The sequence below is a fragment of the Bubalus kerabau genome, chromosome 10 (assembly GCF_029407905.1).
Source record: "Bubalus kerabau isolate K-KA32 ecotype Philippines breed swamp buffalo chromosome 10, PCC_UOA_SB_1v2, whole genome shotgun sequence".
Taxonomy (NCBI): domain Eukaryota; kingdom Metazoa; phylum Chordata; class Mammalia; order Artiodactyla; family Bovidae; genus Bubalus; species Bubalus kerabau.
The window spans coordinates 49,857,531-49,873,413 of record NC_073633.1 but is presented as its reverse complement, the minus strand read 5'-3'; positions in this window follow the sequence as shown (position 1 = coordinate 49,873,413).

The window sequence follows — 15,883 nt, the reverse complement described above, 5'->3', positions numbered from 1 at the left end:
ACACTAAGCATTTGTTGAAACTCGTAGAACTGGACACCAAAAAAGCGAAATTTATTGTATGTACATTTTAAAATAACTTTTAAAACAGAAAAATAGTAATTGGAAAAAAAGATCTAATTGATGTTTTGTGAAAAATATGTATCTCTCTCCACAAGTCTTTATTCATCCTATAAATTTTCTGGGTAGAGTTAAGAAAGATTGCTTTTAAATTTGACAAAGATGGTCGTCAAGTGTAAATGAACTGTTTGAGGAGAGATTGGGAGTTCAGAGCCATTGCTTGCAAACTCTGTATAAATGAAAAATGTTTGAAGTGTAGATCAATGCTCAATTGTTCAGGAGTGGACGTCAGATTGTTGAAGATGTATGTCTGTCATTAAGGCTTTAACCCCCTTCGTGCCTGAGGGTTGCCTTTTCCCACCACCAATTAGATGCAAAATGTTGTTTCATCCTGTTTATCTTAAATGCCTATGCTCCTTCTTTCTTTCTCTTTTGTGGCACCACAGAATATTCCTGATCTTAGTTCCCCAACCTGGGTTCAAACCCATGAATCCTGCATTGGAAGAGCAGAGTCTTAACCACTGGATGACTAAGAAGGGAAGTCCTCCTTCTTTCTTTTATTAAAGCCATGAGTAAAGAAGGCTCTTGAGGACCACAGTAAGCAATGATCTCCCTTCTGTGACAGTTTTGTGGACCCTAACTGTATATATCTGCCTGGACGCCATATGGAACGCTTTGGTGGGTGGCATGAGAATAATCTCTTCAGCAGTTAGCATGTGTTACATTAGTCAGTCAGTCATGTCCGACTCTTTGTGACCCCATGGACTGTAGCAGGCCAGGCTCCTCTGTCCATGGAATCCTCCAGGCAAGAATACTGGGGTGGGTTGACATTCCCTTCTCCCTGGGATCTTCCTGACCCAGGGATTGAACCTGGGTCTCCTGAACTGCAGGTGGATTCATTACCGTCTGAGCCACCAGGGAACCACTGCTGCTGCTGCTCTTTGCCAAATAAAAGCAATGTTTTCAGTTACATTTTTTATTTAAGTTTCTGTGTATTATGTAAGAGCAATTATAAAAAAAGAAAAAGAGGAAAAGAAGGAGGAGGAGGAGAAGGAGAAAACAACCCAAGAAAATCTGCCAGCCTGAGGTCAGAAGGCTAAATTTTTCTTGGTCGCATTCATTTTCCAGCTCAGCCTAGAGATGAGGCCTGTCCTATTCACATGGCTTATTAATGAGTCAGGCTTGACAAATTTGGATTGTAAACAGAAAAGGCCAAAATGGATCATTCAGTGTAAATAATTCTTTTATATGGCTTCCTAAGTAATGGTTAGAATGCACCAGATGTTCTTGGTGAAGTCACCACTTCACAGAACAGCTTACCCAGGAGTCTCAACTGAGGAAAGATCCCTCCCACAAATGCCTATCATTTTATTTCCCCTTTTGGGATAGAACACCTTTCCCCTCCCATCAGAAGATAACGTTGAGAAGCTAGCCTATGTGATTGTGTTATTCTCTTTACTGTGCCTGCCAAATACTTCAATTAAGGGCTAAAGGGGGGTCTTTTCAACCCAAACTATCAAGGGAATGCTTCCACATGGAAGTCAAGTGAATAGGGATCTATTATGGCCTTCCCATATACCTTGTCTTTGAAGAGGTCATAGCCAAAGAGCTGAGCAAAGAGCTCACCAGCAGTTTGAACTGATCTGAGAGAGGGTGCTTCTCTCCATCATCTCTGTTGATTGCTGGCATAGCCTGGGGCGAAGGCCCGGAGCTCTGGCTCTGTGATTCCTGGCTTCGGGACTTGAAACTTGATTCTCTTCCTGCTATGATTTGTGAAAGAGGGACCAAAACTTTGAGTCAGAGTTTTGTCACACTAAAGCAAGGGGATTTGAGCACAGGATATCTCAGGCCCTTTTTAGCTCTGAAAGGCTATGAGTCTATGAAATAAGAGGGGGAAACATTTGAAACTCAAAGAGATCAAATCAGTAATGGAGTTCAAGGATGCATAATGCTCAGGATTTTTCCTAAATCACGAACTTATCTGTTCATCAGGACACTGCTCATTCAATATACAGAATAAAATGAAAATTCAACATGTGACAAGGGGAGACAGAGAACATTATTAAAGGACAACTGAGAAAGATGGAAATGTTTAAAATTTGAGGGCACATGGTATGATGATGTTAAATACTCATGTTTTTGTGATAGCCTACCCAGGTTTGAATTTTTACCTCAGTACCTGGTAGCTGTGTATCCTTAGCTAAATTGCTTTTCTGGGCCTCATCAGAATTTAAAAAAAAAAGATGTAAAAAGAGATAATAATATTTTTTTTTTCTCAAAGAATTGCTGGGAGGATTAAATGAAATAGTGCATATTTGCCTGGAACATGAAACATTTGAAGTAGACTGCCAGTACTACACAGAGTATGTAGTGAATGATAACACTCCAGAATTACACAGCAGTGGATGGTTGGGGGGAAGGGGAGAAGGGAAGGCTCTGGTGCAGTGACTAAGGTACCAGGCTTGGCATCCAGAGTCTAGGGTTTTAGTTCGAGATGACACAGAGGCCTTTGTGTGTTTTTGTGCCCACAAAAAAATTTCCATAGTGTCAATGCCATTGGATTCGTATCGCCATTTACTAGCTAGGTGACTTTTGGCCATGTCTCCTGACCTCTCCAAGCCTCGGTCTCTGCTTGAAGATACTGATCCTTGTCTCTCAGGGTGTTGAAGTGAGCTTCGTGAGATAATCACACAGTGTAAATCATACACTGTAAACCACAAACTCCTCTGACATGAGGATTGTTATAACCTAGTAAGACAATGAATGAAAACCTATGACGGAAGTATTTCTAAAATGATATATCCATTTCTCTGACATGTCTTTGCACTTTTTCTGGATGATTCATCTTCAGGAACATGTAATCCTGACACATAAAACATACCTGTCTGTGGCGCTTTACCATTTTAACCTGCTTTACATAACCTTCTTTAATGCCCACAGCCTGACAGGTGCTTAAGCTGTCTGTCCTCACGCTGACCCTGTGCTTAGTTCTAATCAGCGTCTTCCTCCCCAGCCGCCGTGGTCTGGCCTCGCCCCCTGCTCCTCTTCACTCATTTTGTTGTTGTTCAGTTACTAAATCATGTAGTTATTATTGGAAGCAGATGTAAGAATAATATCAAATACTCATCTTGAATGTTAGGTCAGGGGGAGCTTTTGAACAAGGAAAGTGCATATGCAGGTATTTTAGGAAGCTTACTTAGCGGCAGCTGGACTCTGATAGACTGGAACTTGTGGGCTAAGACTGGGTAGATTAGGGTGTTGTTTATTGACAAGAGGAGGTGGTAAGTGCCTGGACTTGAGTGATGGTAGGAAGATTGAAAGAGGGCAAAAGACTGGAGACCAGGAGGCAGGAAGGAAATCTGTAGAACTTCATTCACTCAGTAAATATTTATTGAACATTTACTGTGTGTCGGGTATTGCATTAGGGGCAGAGAATACAATTGGTGAGCAAAAGAGACAAACTCTTAATCTCAATGAATTTGTGGTCTGTGGTGTTTGTCAAGTAACTGGATGTACATGAAAAGGGAACGTGAGAAGTCAAATAGAGGTGCCTGAGGTTTCCAGTCTAAGTGTCTGGGAACATGGTAGCTCAGTTGACAGCAGTGGGAGGCAGGAGGAGGACTAGGTTGGTACGAACTGTGACACATTCAGTTTTCAGCCCGATGAACTTGGAGAATTGCTATCTAATTAAAATGCTTTCCTGAAAGGAAGTGAGCTCAGGATTGACTTTTGGGTTTTGTGACTGGAGCCATGAGGTCTATGTGGAGTCATGCAGTTTAGTCAGTATTTGATTCAAGAGACACCCAGATTGGACTGGAAACACTTATTCCTGCTTCTGAATTTTAGGAAGCATTTTTCTTATAAACCTTGTATGAGAAAATTTGTTACAATAGAGAGTATCTTTAAATACAGTTTTATGAAAAGATAATGAAATACTTATCAGGTTGACTTTTCTCATAAAGACCTTCCATAAAAGTTGAAAGCATAAAATTAAATCTTAACTCAGTCAAAGTATTTTTTGGAAGCAGTAAAATAACATAACCCTAGTGCATTGTTTTCTGATGATATCACTTAATACAGGGATGGAATGTAGAGAATATACATCCTTGGGCTGTGTTTCAGATATCAGATGCATCCGGGAAACTACTGCTGAGGGCAGATTTTGGTTAATTTTGGATCACATTCTCTGCCTGGGACCTGACACAGCAGTATTCAGTGTGGCAAATCAAAAAAAGCTCTGTAAGTCACAGATATGCACTAACGGAGTAGGACTGCTTGGGTTTGAATTCTGGTTTCAACCCTTGCTGGCTGTGTTCAGTGAAGTTCCTTAAACCCTCTCACCTTAGTTTCTTTATCTGCACGCTGGATATGTTCAGTGGATTCAGGAAACCATGCATTTCCAGTTCAAACTAGAACCTGGTGGTGCTGGTTTAGTCAGCAAGTTGTGTCCAACCCTTTTGACCCCATGGTGGGTAGCCCTCCAGGCTCCTCTGTTCATGGGCTTTCCCAGGCAAGAACTCTGGAGTGAGTTGCCTTTCCTTCTGCAGAGGATCTTGCAGATCCAAGGACTGAACTCTCATCTCCAGTATTGCAGGCGGATTCTTTATCGACTGAACCACCAGGGAAGTCCCATAACTAGAACCTGGTACTTTATAAAGGTTCAATTAAGGCTTGTTATGATTATTTTTGGCTTTATTAGCATTGTTCTGACTCATGCACTAGTTTCTAGAGGAAGTAACAATGGCCAGCCGGTCACATGTGGCAGAAACGAGGTGACTCAATTTGGTAAGAAGCACAGGATGTCTAGGAAAGCAGCGTAGATGAAGCCAAGGACAACAGCCTGTGGAAACATGGCCACAGCCAGTGCCCAATGGAGAGAGCACACACTGAGATCACTCCTGGGCAGTCTCTCAGCTCATTAGAAGTTGACCAGCCTTTATTTATTCAGCATTGTGTTAGACAGCCGAGGGAGTCTTAGAGGAAGGCGAAAGCAGGACCTTTGAGGAACTTACAGTCTGGGCACGGAGAGAAGTCTTTGTGAAAGGATCTGGATGCCAATGTTAGAGGAATCAAATGCTAACTCGGGTGGTTCAGCCTGTACTTGGGGTGGTACTCACAGGAGGAGAGAGAGCAAGAGTGGCTTTTCTGCACTAGTTTCTCTATAGGCATCTTATGCCCTCAACTGGAATACCTTCAAACATATTCAGTGGTGGGATCCTTGTTTACCCACATTAAAGCTACACCTTAAATCTTTATTTTCCCTGCAACAGTCTAGAATATAATTAATATGTAAAGAAGCAGGGAGTGGGTTATTCAGGAAAAAAGTACAAGAGTTAAGAAAGATTTCTTAACAACACTTTCCCCTTCAAATCAGCAGTGGTTTACTAAACAGCCCAGAGGGTTGTAGCAGGTACTGTGCTAGACCTGGGAGATTTAGAAGAAGAACTGATTCTGCCCTTGAGGATGGTTCACACTCTAGCAGCCAGATAGGACTGTCAAGACCTGTCTCTTTCTGTGCCCCAGCTTGTGGTAAAAACAGTCTGAAATAGGCATATGAGTGCATAAAAGAAAAAAGAAGACAGAAGATTGCCATTACAGGAAAACTACCTCTGAGGCCCTTTCAACCAGATGAAGGGACAGACATAAAGAGGCCATTTCAGTAGTTTCTGCGAGGAGCTAAGACAGTAGTGTGCCCAGGTGTCATAGCTGCACAGAGGAGAGGTTCTCTGCCTATGTGATGTGATATCTGCACAGAATCCTGAAGGGAAGGAGAGACCATCAGGAGATGGGCAGGGTGCTTCGGGCCAGGAATAGCATGACCAGAGGACTACTGGAGGCAAGAGACTCATGTTGATATGGAACTAGAAACAGTTGGGTGCTGCTAAAGGTCTGAGTAGGAGGGGGCAGGAGAGGACAGGCAGAGGCCAAGCCACAGGAGCACTTCTGGCTTAAGACTCATCCTAAAGTTGAGGGAGATCAATCAGAGGGTCTTAGACAGGAACATGTGATGGTCAGATTTGTGTTTCAGATACAAGTAGAGAAAAGATTTAGCAAGGTATCTGTTAGGATTAGATACTGCTGCATGAAACACTGGCTTAAGCCAGCAAGGTTTGTTTTCACGCATAAGAAGTGTAAAGATGGGCAGTTCCTCGCTGGCTAAGACATTCGCATCCTTGCTGTCTTTTTGTTTTGCCAAGATTTTGTCCTCACATTGTCGCCTCCTGGTCAGAAGATAGCCTTCTGAGCTCAAAACAACACATCTGTGTTTAAGGCGGCAGGAACAGGGAGAGATGCAACTCTTCCCTTCATCATCAGTGTAAAAGCTGTCCTGGAGACCACCAGACTTGGAGTGAACTACCGGTGATCAGGTCAGGACTATACTAGCTGCCACCTCCAGCTGCAACAGAAGCTAGGAAAGCAGTGATCTTCTTACGTAGAAGATTTGGGCAAGGGGGGAGGTTGGGAATAAGTGGTGTGTCTTGCCTGGAGAATCCCAGGGACAGAGGAGCCTGGTGGGCTGCCGTCTATGGGGTCGCACAGAGTAGGACACGACTGAAGCGACTTAGCAGCAGCAGCTGACCCATAATTTCTGCCATAAAAGGTAGTAGGTAGGAGGAAATGAGGACCTAAAACAAGGCAATGGTAAGAGAGATGGATTGTTGCCAATTAACTGAAATTGAAAATTCAGAAATTCTGAGGAGTGGATCTCATTCTCTTAGTGTTTTGCCAAAAGTTTTCCTTTAGTTTTAGATTTGAAGAATTCTTTAACAAAAGGAACCATTTGTTACTCACAAATAAACAATTTAAGTTTTTTATGGAGGATTATTTGACTTAATTTCAACATACACTCATTAAAAGAAAAGAAATAGAAACAATAGAGAGAAGTAACAATGTACACATCACCAAATTGTGCCAACCTATATCTAGACTTGAGCAGCATTGGAAAGTCCTGAATGACAGCTATCCGGAGTTCCAACTGGGAAAGAGTCCCAGGTGGTGCATCCACCCCATGGGGGAGACTCCAAATTGCAGTTCTGGGGGCTACTGCTTATAATCCCCAGCCATAAACTGATATCATCATCAGTTTGCACATAAAAATGAAGCTCTGGTTTTAACTTGCACAATGATTGTTTCACCTTGTGAGTCATTTGACTTCTTAGACCCCAATTGATGGAGTTCTCCAATAAGTAGGGGTCCCAAATGCATGAAGTATGTCCACATAACAGTCTTTCGGTGGTGGTGGTGGTTGAGTTGCTAAGTCGTGTCCAACTCTTGCGATCCCATGGGCAGAGGAGCCTAGCAGGCTACAGTCCATGGGATTCTCCAGGCAAGAACACTGGAGTAGGTTGCCATTTCCTTCTCCAGTGGATCTTCCCAACCCAGGAATCGAACCCAGGTCTCCTGCACTGTAGGAGGATTCTTAACCCATTGAGCTACAAGCGAAGCCCAAGTCTTTTGGTAGCTTTGTCAAAATCTGTTAATAAGTGCATATGGTTATCAAAGTCCAAATAATTTCCAGTGAAATGAAATAGCCAATGCTCATCTCTAAAAACAATAGGTAACACATGAAACTGGCATATTAAACTCACATTAGCTATACTGTAGTGGTACAGAGTTCCTTGGTACCACGTGTCAGTGCATTTAGTAATGCCTTCAGGGACAACTACCCAATGATTGTCAGGAATCCATTCTTTAAATAATTTCTTGCCGGGAGCCGGCATATTGCATATTGAGTGCATATTGCGTGCATATTGCATATTGAGTGCAGCACTTTCCACAGCATCATCTTTCAGGATCTGGAATAGCTCAACTGGAATTCTATCACTGCCGGGAGCCAGCGTGAGGAACTCCGCCCGTGACAAAGGTCATGAGGAAGGAGGCTCGGCATACGCAAAGGCGGGATTGAGCCTCAGGAGTCCCCCTGGAAATTCTCGAGCATCTACCCCCCAAACCAGAGTCTGCCTACTTTCTGCTTTGTGCTTTCACCCACACCTCTGACTTTACAGGGGGCTGTCCCCCACTACCTCTCTCTGAAAAAAAGAGTTAGCTTACAGCTCCAGTTAATAATTCCTGGGTGTGACAGTGTTTCAACCTACAAACTCCTTTGGAAATCCTCTAGCCTGCCTGAATGGGTTTTTCCGGCCACATGTGATTGTTCAGAGCCTCCCAACTGTGGGAGGCAGGAGATGTTCTAAACTGCCTAAACACAGATTCCTTTGAGTAGTTAAAAGGTTGATTAGAAATTGTATTGGTGAAGGGTTTTTCACTTGTTGGGCCAATGTTTGCTGCTAAGTCTCCATACTCCTTACCTACTGTGTCCTTGGCAGTGTATTGATTGATATAATGGGTGTATAGAAATGTAAAATGCAGCTTTGTCCAATGCTTTTTTGGAGGCTGGTGCCTGACTTTGGAATAATCACCTTTAGAAAAAAATAAGTTTCTTAAAATGTTAACAGGCCTCCGGGCCAGAAGATGATGTCAATCACCTGAACTTTTGCATATGATAAGTTTGAAAGCCTGGCTTAGATTAGAACCAGGAACTGCTGTCCTTGCATGACTCCACCCCTTCCCCCATTATCCTCTATGCATAACTTAAGGTATAAAAACTACTTTGGAAAATAAACTGCGGGCCTTGTTCACCAAAACTTGGTCTCCCCATGTCGCTCTCTCTTTCAACTTCCGGCTGAGTCTCCATCTGGAGCGCGGAACCCGCCATGCTTGCTAATTATGCCTGGGCTTCTAAGATCCGACCGGGGAGGCCTCAGTGTCTCCTCTCCTTCGGGAGAACGGAAGGACGCCTGCGGCCTACGTAAGTGGTGCAAACTTCTTGTCTTGAAGTTTTATTGGTCTCCCGCGTAAACCAAGCTACTCAGCCTCTTTTCTCCACTGAATTTTCCTACTGAGCTATCCTTATTTCAGCCACTTTTCTCCACTGAATTTCCTCACTGAGCTATCCTTATTCTATTACTCTTTATATCTTTGATGAATAAATAATTAAATAAGTCGCCGACGCCGTCCCCGCTTCGAATACCCTGGATCAGCCGGGGCTGGACCCCGGCAATTTCTTTCATGCATACATATTAGTAGACATTAAAATTCCTTGGGCCTTATCCTTTTGAGCAAGGTAATATAATAACTGCATAGAACAAATAGTCCAATCAAATATGTCAGTTAATGATTTAGTTTGGTGTAGATGAAATATTACTGAGTCATTGTTATTGTTGTTCAGTCACTAAGTTGTGTCCAACTCTGTGAACCCATGGACTGCAGCATGCCAGGCCTCCCTGTCCCTCACTATCTCCTGGAGTTTGTCCAAGTTCATGTGCATTGAGTCGGTGATGCTATCCAACCATCTTTTCCTCTGCCGCCCTCTTCTCCTTTTGCCTTCTGAATCATTAAATAACTGTAAAAATTTTTTTATCATAAATCAAGCTATATTCATGGGGCTTTAGCATCCATTTAGCATTGATAGTTAAGGCTTGAGCTATATATTTACTAGTGCTGTGTAATCTAACAGACAGATAAATTTTGTCCATGGAAAGTCAGAGATAAGAAAGGACAGGCCTTGTTTGCAGGGCAGATGAAGTTATCCTGAGTTCAGGTCCAGCTTATATTTCTCCAGTTGAAGATTCCCCAATGACTTTCTTCATATTTTCTTTTTTTCCAAACTTTTTATTTTGTATTGGATTATAGCTGATTAACAAACAATATTGTGATAGTTTCAGGTGAACAGTGAAGGGACTCAGCCATCCATATACATGTATCCATTTTCCCCCAAACTCCCCTCACATCCAGGCTGCCACATAACATTGAACAGAGATCCATATGCTATATAGTAGGGCCTTGTTATCCATTTAAAATATAGCAGTGTGTACCAGTCAGAATGGCTGTGATCCAAAAGTCTACAAGTAATAAATGCTGGAGAGGGTGTGGAGAAAAGGGAACCCTCTTACACTGTTGGTGGGAATGCAACCTAGTACAGCCACTATGGAGAACAGTGTGCAGTTTCCTTAAAAAACTGGAAATAGACCTGCCTTATGATCCAGCAATCCCACTGCTGGGCATACACACTGAGGAAACCAGAAGGGAAAGAGACACGTGTACCCCAATGTTCATCGCAGCACTGTTTATAATAGCCGGGACATGGAAGCAACCTAGATGTCCATCAGCAGATGAATGGATAAGAAAGCTGTGGTACATATACACAATGGAGTATTACTCAGCCATTAAAAAGAATACATTTGAATCAGTTCTAGTGAGGTGGATGAAACTGGAGCCTATTATACAGAGTGAAGTAAGCCAGAAGGAAAAACACCAATACAGTATACTAACGCATATATATGGAATTTAGAAAGATGGTAACAATAACCCTGTGTACGAGACAGCAAAAGAGACACTGATGTATAGAACAGTCTTATGGACTCCGTGGGAGAGGGAGAGGGTGGGAAGATTTGGGAGAATGGCATTGAAGCATGTAAAATATGTATGAAACGAGTTGCCAGCCCAGGTTCGATGCACGATACTGGATGCTTGGGGCTGGTGCACTGGGACGACCCAAAGGGATGGAATGGGGAGGGAGGAGGGAGGAGGGTTCAGGATGGGGAACACATGTATACCTGTGGCGGATTCATTTTGATATTTGGCAAAGCTAATACAATTATGTAAAGTTTAAAAATAAAATTAAAAAAAATAAAAAAATAAAATATAGCAGTGTGTACACTTCATATTTTCTTTTAATTGTACTGTATTCTTGAAGTTTGTGGTGTGAATGACAATGCACATTACAGTCAGTCTTCCAAGAATAGTCTGTTCACGGGAATAACAGTGGGTTAATGGCACATATGTCCCTTTTTCCTGTCCAGGGATCATCACTGATGCAGTGTTGCCCTTCCCCTGCACAGTTGCATCAGCAGGTTTAGGAGGACCATTAGGCTGCTTCACCCAGAATTTAACTCCAATTGCATGTATATCATTTGTGGATCCAAACCCTGCATCACCTCTAACCTTTAGTAAGGTGGGAGGTTCTCCTTTTCGTACTTTGCCAATTACCCATGGAAGAATCCACAACTGGGCAGTGCAATCCTGTGTATTAATAAGTAGATCATCCTTTCGTTTATTTTGTAAAATTACTCATATTTCTACTTGGTAGTCTGAGTCTATAACACCCCACCCCCATGGACAGAAATCCCTTTTAACACTAAACTGGAGTGTTCTTTGATTAATCCAGTGTCCAGGAGGCATTTTATTTCCAATACCAGTTGAAATAGCACATATCAATCTTTTAGTAAGTGTATGTTCAGATATAGATAGAAATCCAGTCCCAAGGCCTCAGAAGGAGCTCGGAAAAGAGCTGCGGTGCTCCTGGGATAATTTCCTGATACTCAGTTGTCTCAGGATGGAAGTCTATTTTATGAATCTGTAGGTTTGGCATAGTCATTTTCATCAAAGGAGTTTCTGATACTCCTATAGATCTGTTACTTAAAATATTGAGGGCAGTATTCAAGTTCAGTTCAGTTCAGTTCAGTCACTCAAGTCGTGTCCGACTCTTTTTGACCCCATGAATGGCAGCATGCCAGGCCTCCCTGTCCATCACCAACTCCTGAAGTTTACCCAAACTCATGTCCATTGAGTCAGTGATGCCATCCAGCCATCTCATCCTCTGTCGTCCCCTTCTCCTCCTGTCTCCAATCCCTCCCAGCATCAGAGTCTTTTCCAATGAGTCAGCTCTTCACATGAGGTGGCCAAAGTATTGGAGTTTCAGCTTCAGCATCATTCCCTCCAAAGAAATCCCAGGGCTGATCTCCTTCAGAATGGACTGGTTGGATCTCCTTGCAGGCCAAGGGACTCTCAAGAGTCTTCTCCAACACCACAGTTCAAAAGCATCAATTCTTTGGCGCTCAGCTTTCATTATAGTCCAACTCTCACATCCATACATGACCACTGGAAAAACTATAGCCTTGACTAGATGGACCTTTGTTGGCAAAGTAATGTCTCTGCTTTTGAATATGCTATCTAGGTTGGTCATAACTTTCGTTCTAAGGAGTAAGCATCTTTTAATTTCATGGCTGCAATCACCATCTGCAGTGATTTTGGACCCCCCAAAATAAAGTCTGACACTGTTTCCACTATTTCCCCATCTATTTCCCATGAAGTGATGGGACCAGATGCCATGATCTTCGTTTTCTAAATGTTGTTAGTCCTCCAATTTTTCTAAGAGCCTCTCCAAGTTTAATTAATTGTTGTTTAAGCAAACCATTCATTCTTTCAGTCAAACCAGCAACTTGAGGACTGTAAGAAATATGAAAAGTCCATTGTGTATTATGTTCCTGGGCAAACTCTTGTATTAACTTACCTTTAAAATGTGACCCATTGTCACTCTGAATCTAAAGTAGAACACCATAATATAAATTAATTTTTACAATGTTTTAATATTATCAGTCTGATTGGCTTTCCCAAAGGGAGTGGCCACTAAATATACAGAATAGCTGTCCACAGCAGAATATATATATTGGCATCCTTTATCTCAAATTAACGGACCAATATAATCAAATTGCCATATTTACCCAGGCAGCTTGTCATGTGCCAGTTGTCCTTTGACTAGTTGTGGCAAGCTTCTGTGTTTAAATATGTTGACAGATCAGCTATGTTAAAATAACAAATTTAATGAGAGCCATAGTTAAAAGAAACACCTTAATCCTGAGCCCACTTGTATGTTGCTTTTTCTTCCAGATGGCCATATTTTTAGTGTGCCTGTAGAGTCAAACCTTTTAAGTTGCTAGAGTCTGGATTGACTTCTAAGACTTGAATTATGGTTTGTTCATCTGTAATAGAGTTATAGCATCGTTCTGTAGAATTTGGAACACTATTAGCATCTACATGAAAGACTGAAATATTAGTAGTTTGTGCAATTTCCAAAATATCTGACCATAATTCCTTTCCCCATAGCACTTTGGAGTGAATTTGCCAGTTATTCTTTACCCATAGGGGAAGCCAAGTGGCCATCCATTGGCTACTGACCTTGACATTTAGTTAAATTCTCTTGCTTTAATACCTGATAAGTAAAAGTGTTAGTCATTCAGTTGTGTCCAACTCTTTGCGCACCCATGGACTGTATTCCACCAGGTACTTCTGTCCATGGAATTCTCTGGGCAAGAATACTGGAGTGGATTGCCATTTCCTTCTCCAGGGGATCTTCCCAACCCAGGGATTGAACCTGGGGCTCCTGCATTGCAGGCAGATTCTTTACCATCTGAGCCACCATGAGTGCTTTAATACCTGATAAATACCATCAGTCAGTTCAGTTCAGTCGCTCAGTCACGTCCGACTCCTTGCGACCTCATGAGTTGCAGCATGCCAGGCCTGTCCATCACCAACTCCCGGCATATAACTCTGCAAATTGGCTACTTTTACCTTCCTCAGTGGGGCTTTCCAGGTGGCTCAATGGTAAAGAATCCATCTACCAAGCAGGAGACATGGGTTCAATCTCTGGGTTGGTAAGATCCCTTGGAGAAGGGCACAGCCACCCACTCCAGTATTTCTGCCTGGGAAATCCCATGGACAGAGGAACCTGGTGGGCTCCTTGGGGTTGCAAGAGTTGGACCTGACTTAGCAGCTAAACAACAATAACAATTGCACTTTTAGTGGCATAAAAAGCCTGTTGTTGCTCATCAGGCCATTGAAATTTATACCTTTTCTTAGTTACTTTGTAAAGTAGACTTAATATCTGGCCCAAATGTGGAATACACTGTCACTAGAAACCAGATAGCCTTCTAAATTTCTAAGCCTCCCTTTTTTGTCTGGGGACTTTTAAATTTCATTATCTTTTGTTTGTGTGCATGCTAAGTCCCTTCAGTCATGTTTGACTCTTTGTGACCCCACGAACTATAGCCTGCCAGGCTCCTCTGTCCTTGGGATTCTCCAGGAAAGAATAGTGGAGTGGGTTTGCCATTCCCTACTCCAGGGGATCTTCCTGATCTAGGGATTGAACCCGGATCTCTTACGTCTTCTGCACTGGCAAGAGAGTTCTTTACCATGGGTACCACTTGCCTTGGGTAAAATCTCTTTATGTTCATTGTTGCTCAGGTGCTAGGTCATGTCTGACTCTTGTGACCCCATGGACTGCAGCACTCCAGGCTCCTCTGCCCTCCGCTATCTCCTGGAATTTGCTCATATCCATTTAGTCGATGATGGTATCTAACCATCCCATCCTCTGCCGTCCCTTCTCCTTTTGCCTTCAGTCTTTCTCAGCATCAGAGTCTTTTCCAGTGAGTCAGCTCTTTGCATTGCATGGCCAAAGTATGGCTTTAGTTTCAACATCAGCCTTTCCAATGTATATTCAGGGTTGAATTCCTTTAGAATTGACTGGTTTGATCTCCTTGCTGTCCAAGGGACTCTCAAGATTCTTCTCCAGCACCACATTTTGAAAGCATCAATTCTTTGGAGCTCAGCCTTCTTTATGGTCCAACTGTCATATCCATCATGACTACTGGAAAAACCATAGCTTTGAATATGTGGCAAAGTGATGTCTCTGCTTTTTTACACTGTCAAGGTTTTTTATAGCTTTTCTTCCAAGGAGCAAGCGTTTTATAATTTCGTGGCTGCAGTCACCGTCTGCAGTAATTTTGGGGTCCAATAAAATAAAATCTGTCACTGTTTCCACTTTTTCCCCATTGATTTGCCATGAAGTGAAGGGATCAGATGCCATGATCTTAGTTTTTTGAATGTTGAATTTTAAGCCAGCTTTTTCACTCTCCGCTTTCACCCTCATCTAGAGGCTCTTTAATTCCTCTTCACTTTCTGCTGTTTGAGTGGTATCATTTGCCTATCTGAGGTTATTGATGTTTCTCCCAGCAATCTTGATTCCAGCTTGTCATTCATCCAGCTTGGCATTTCACATGATATAAGTTAAACAAGCAGGATAACTTGCATATAAGTTAAACAATCAGGGTGACAGTGTACAGCCTTGACATACTCCTTTCCCTGTCTGTTGTTGCATGTCTGGCTCTAACTGATGCTTCTTGACCAGCATACAGATTTCTCAGGAGGCAGGCTAGGTGCTCTGGTAGTCCCATCTCTTTAAGAATATTCTACATTTTGTTGTGATCCACACAGTCAAAGGCTTTAGTGTAGTCAGTGAAGCAGAAATAGCTATTTTTCTGGAATTCTCTTGCTTTTTGTATGATCCAACAGATGTTGGCAATTTGATCTCTGGTTCCTCTGCCTTTTCTAAATCCACCTTGTATATCTGTAAGTTCTTGGTTCATGTACTGTTGAACCCCAGCTTGAAGGATTTTGAGGATTACCTTGCTAGCATGTGAAATGAGCACAATCGTGTGGTAGTTTAAACAGTCTTTGGCACTGCCTTTCTTTGGAATTGTAATGAAAACTGACCTTTTCCAGTCCTGTGGCTGTTGCTGGGTTTTCCAAATTTGCTGGCATATTGAGTGCAGCACTTTAACAGCAGCATTTTTAAGGATTTGAAATAGCTCAGCTGGAATTCCATCACCTCCACTAGCTTTGTAGTAATGCTTCTGAAGGCCCACTTGACTTCGCATTCCAGGATGTCTGGCTCTAGGTGAGGGACCACATCTCTCTATGTTCTTTAACCCATTGTATTCCCAAAACTTTTACAGTCTGGCCAGGTCCCTGAATTTTGGAGGGATTAATCTCCCATCCTTTGTTTCTTTAAAATACTAACACATTGGTTTAGAGTTTTAACACCGTTTCCTCTGTTGGTCCTTGTATCATAATATCATCAATATAATAAGATATTTTTACATCATCAGACATTTCCATGTGATCTAAATGTTCAACTCCAAGTCATTGA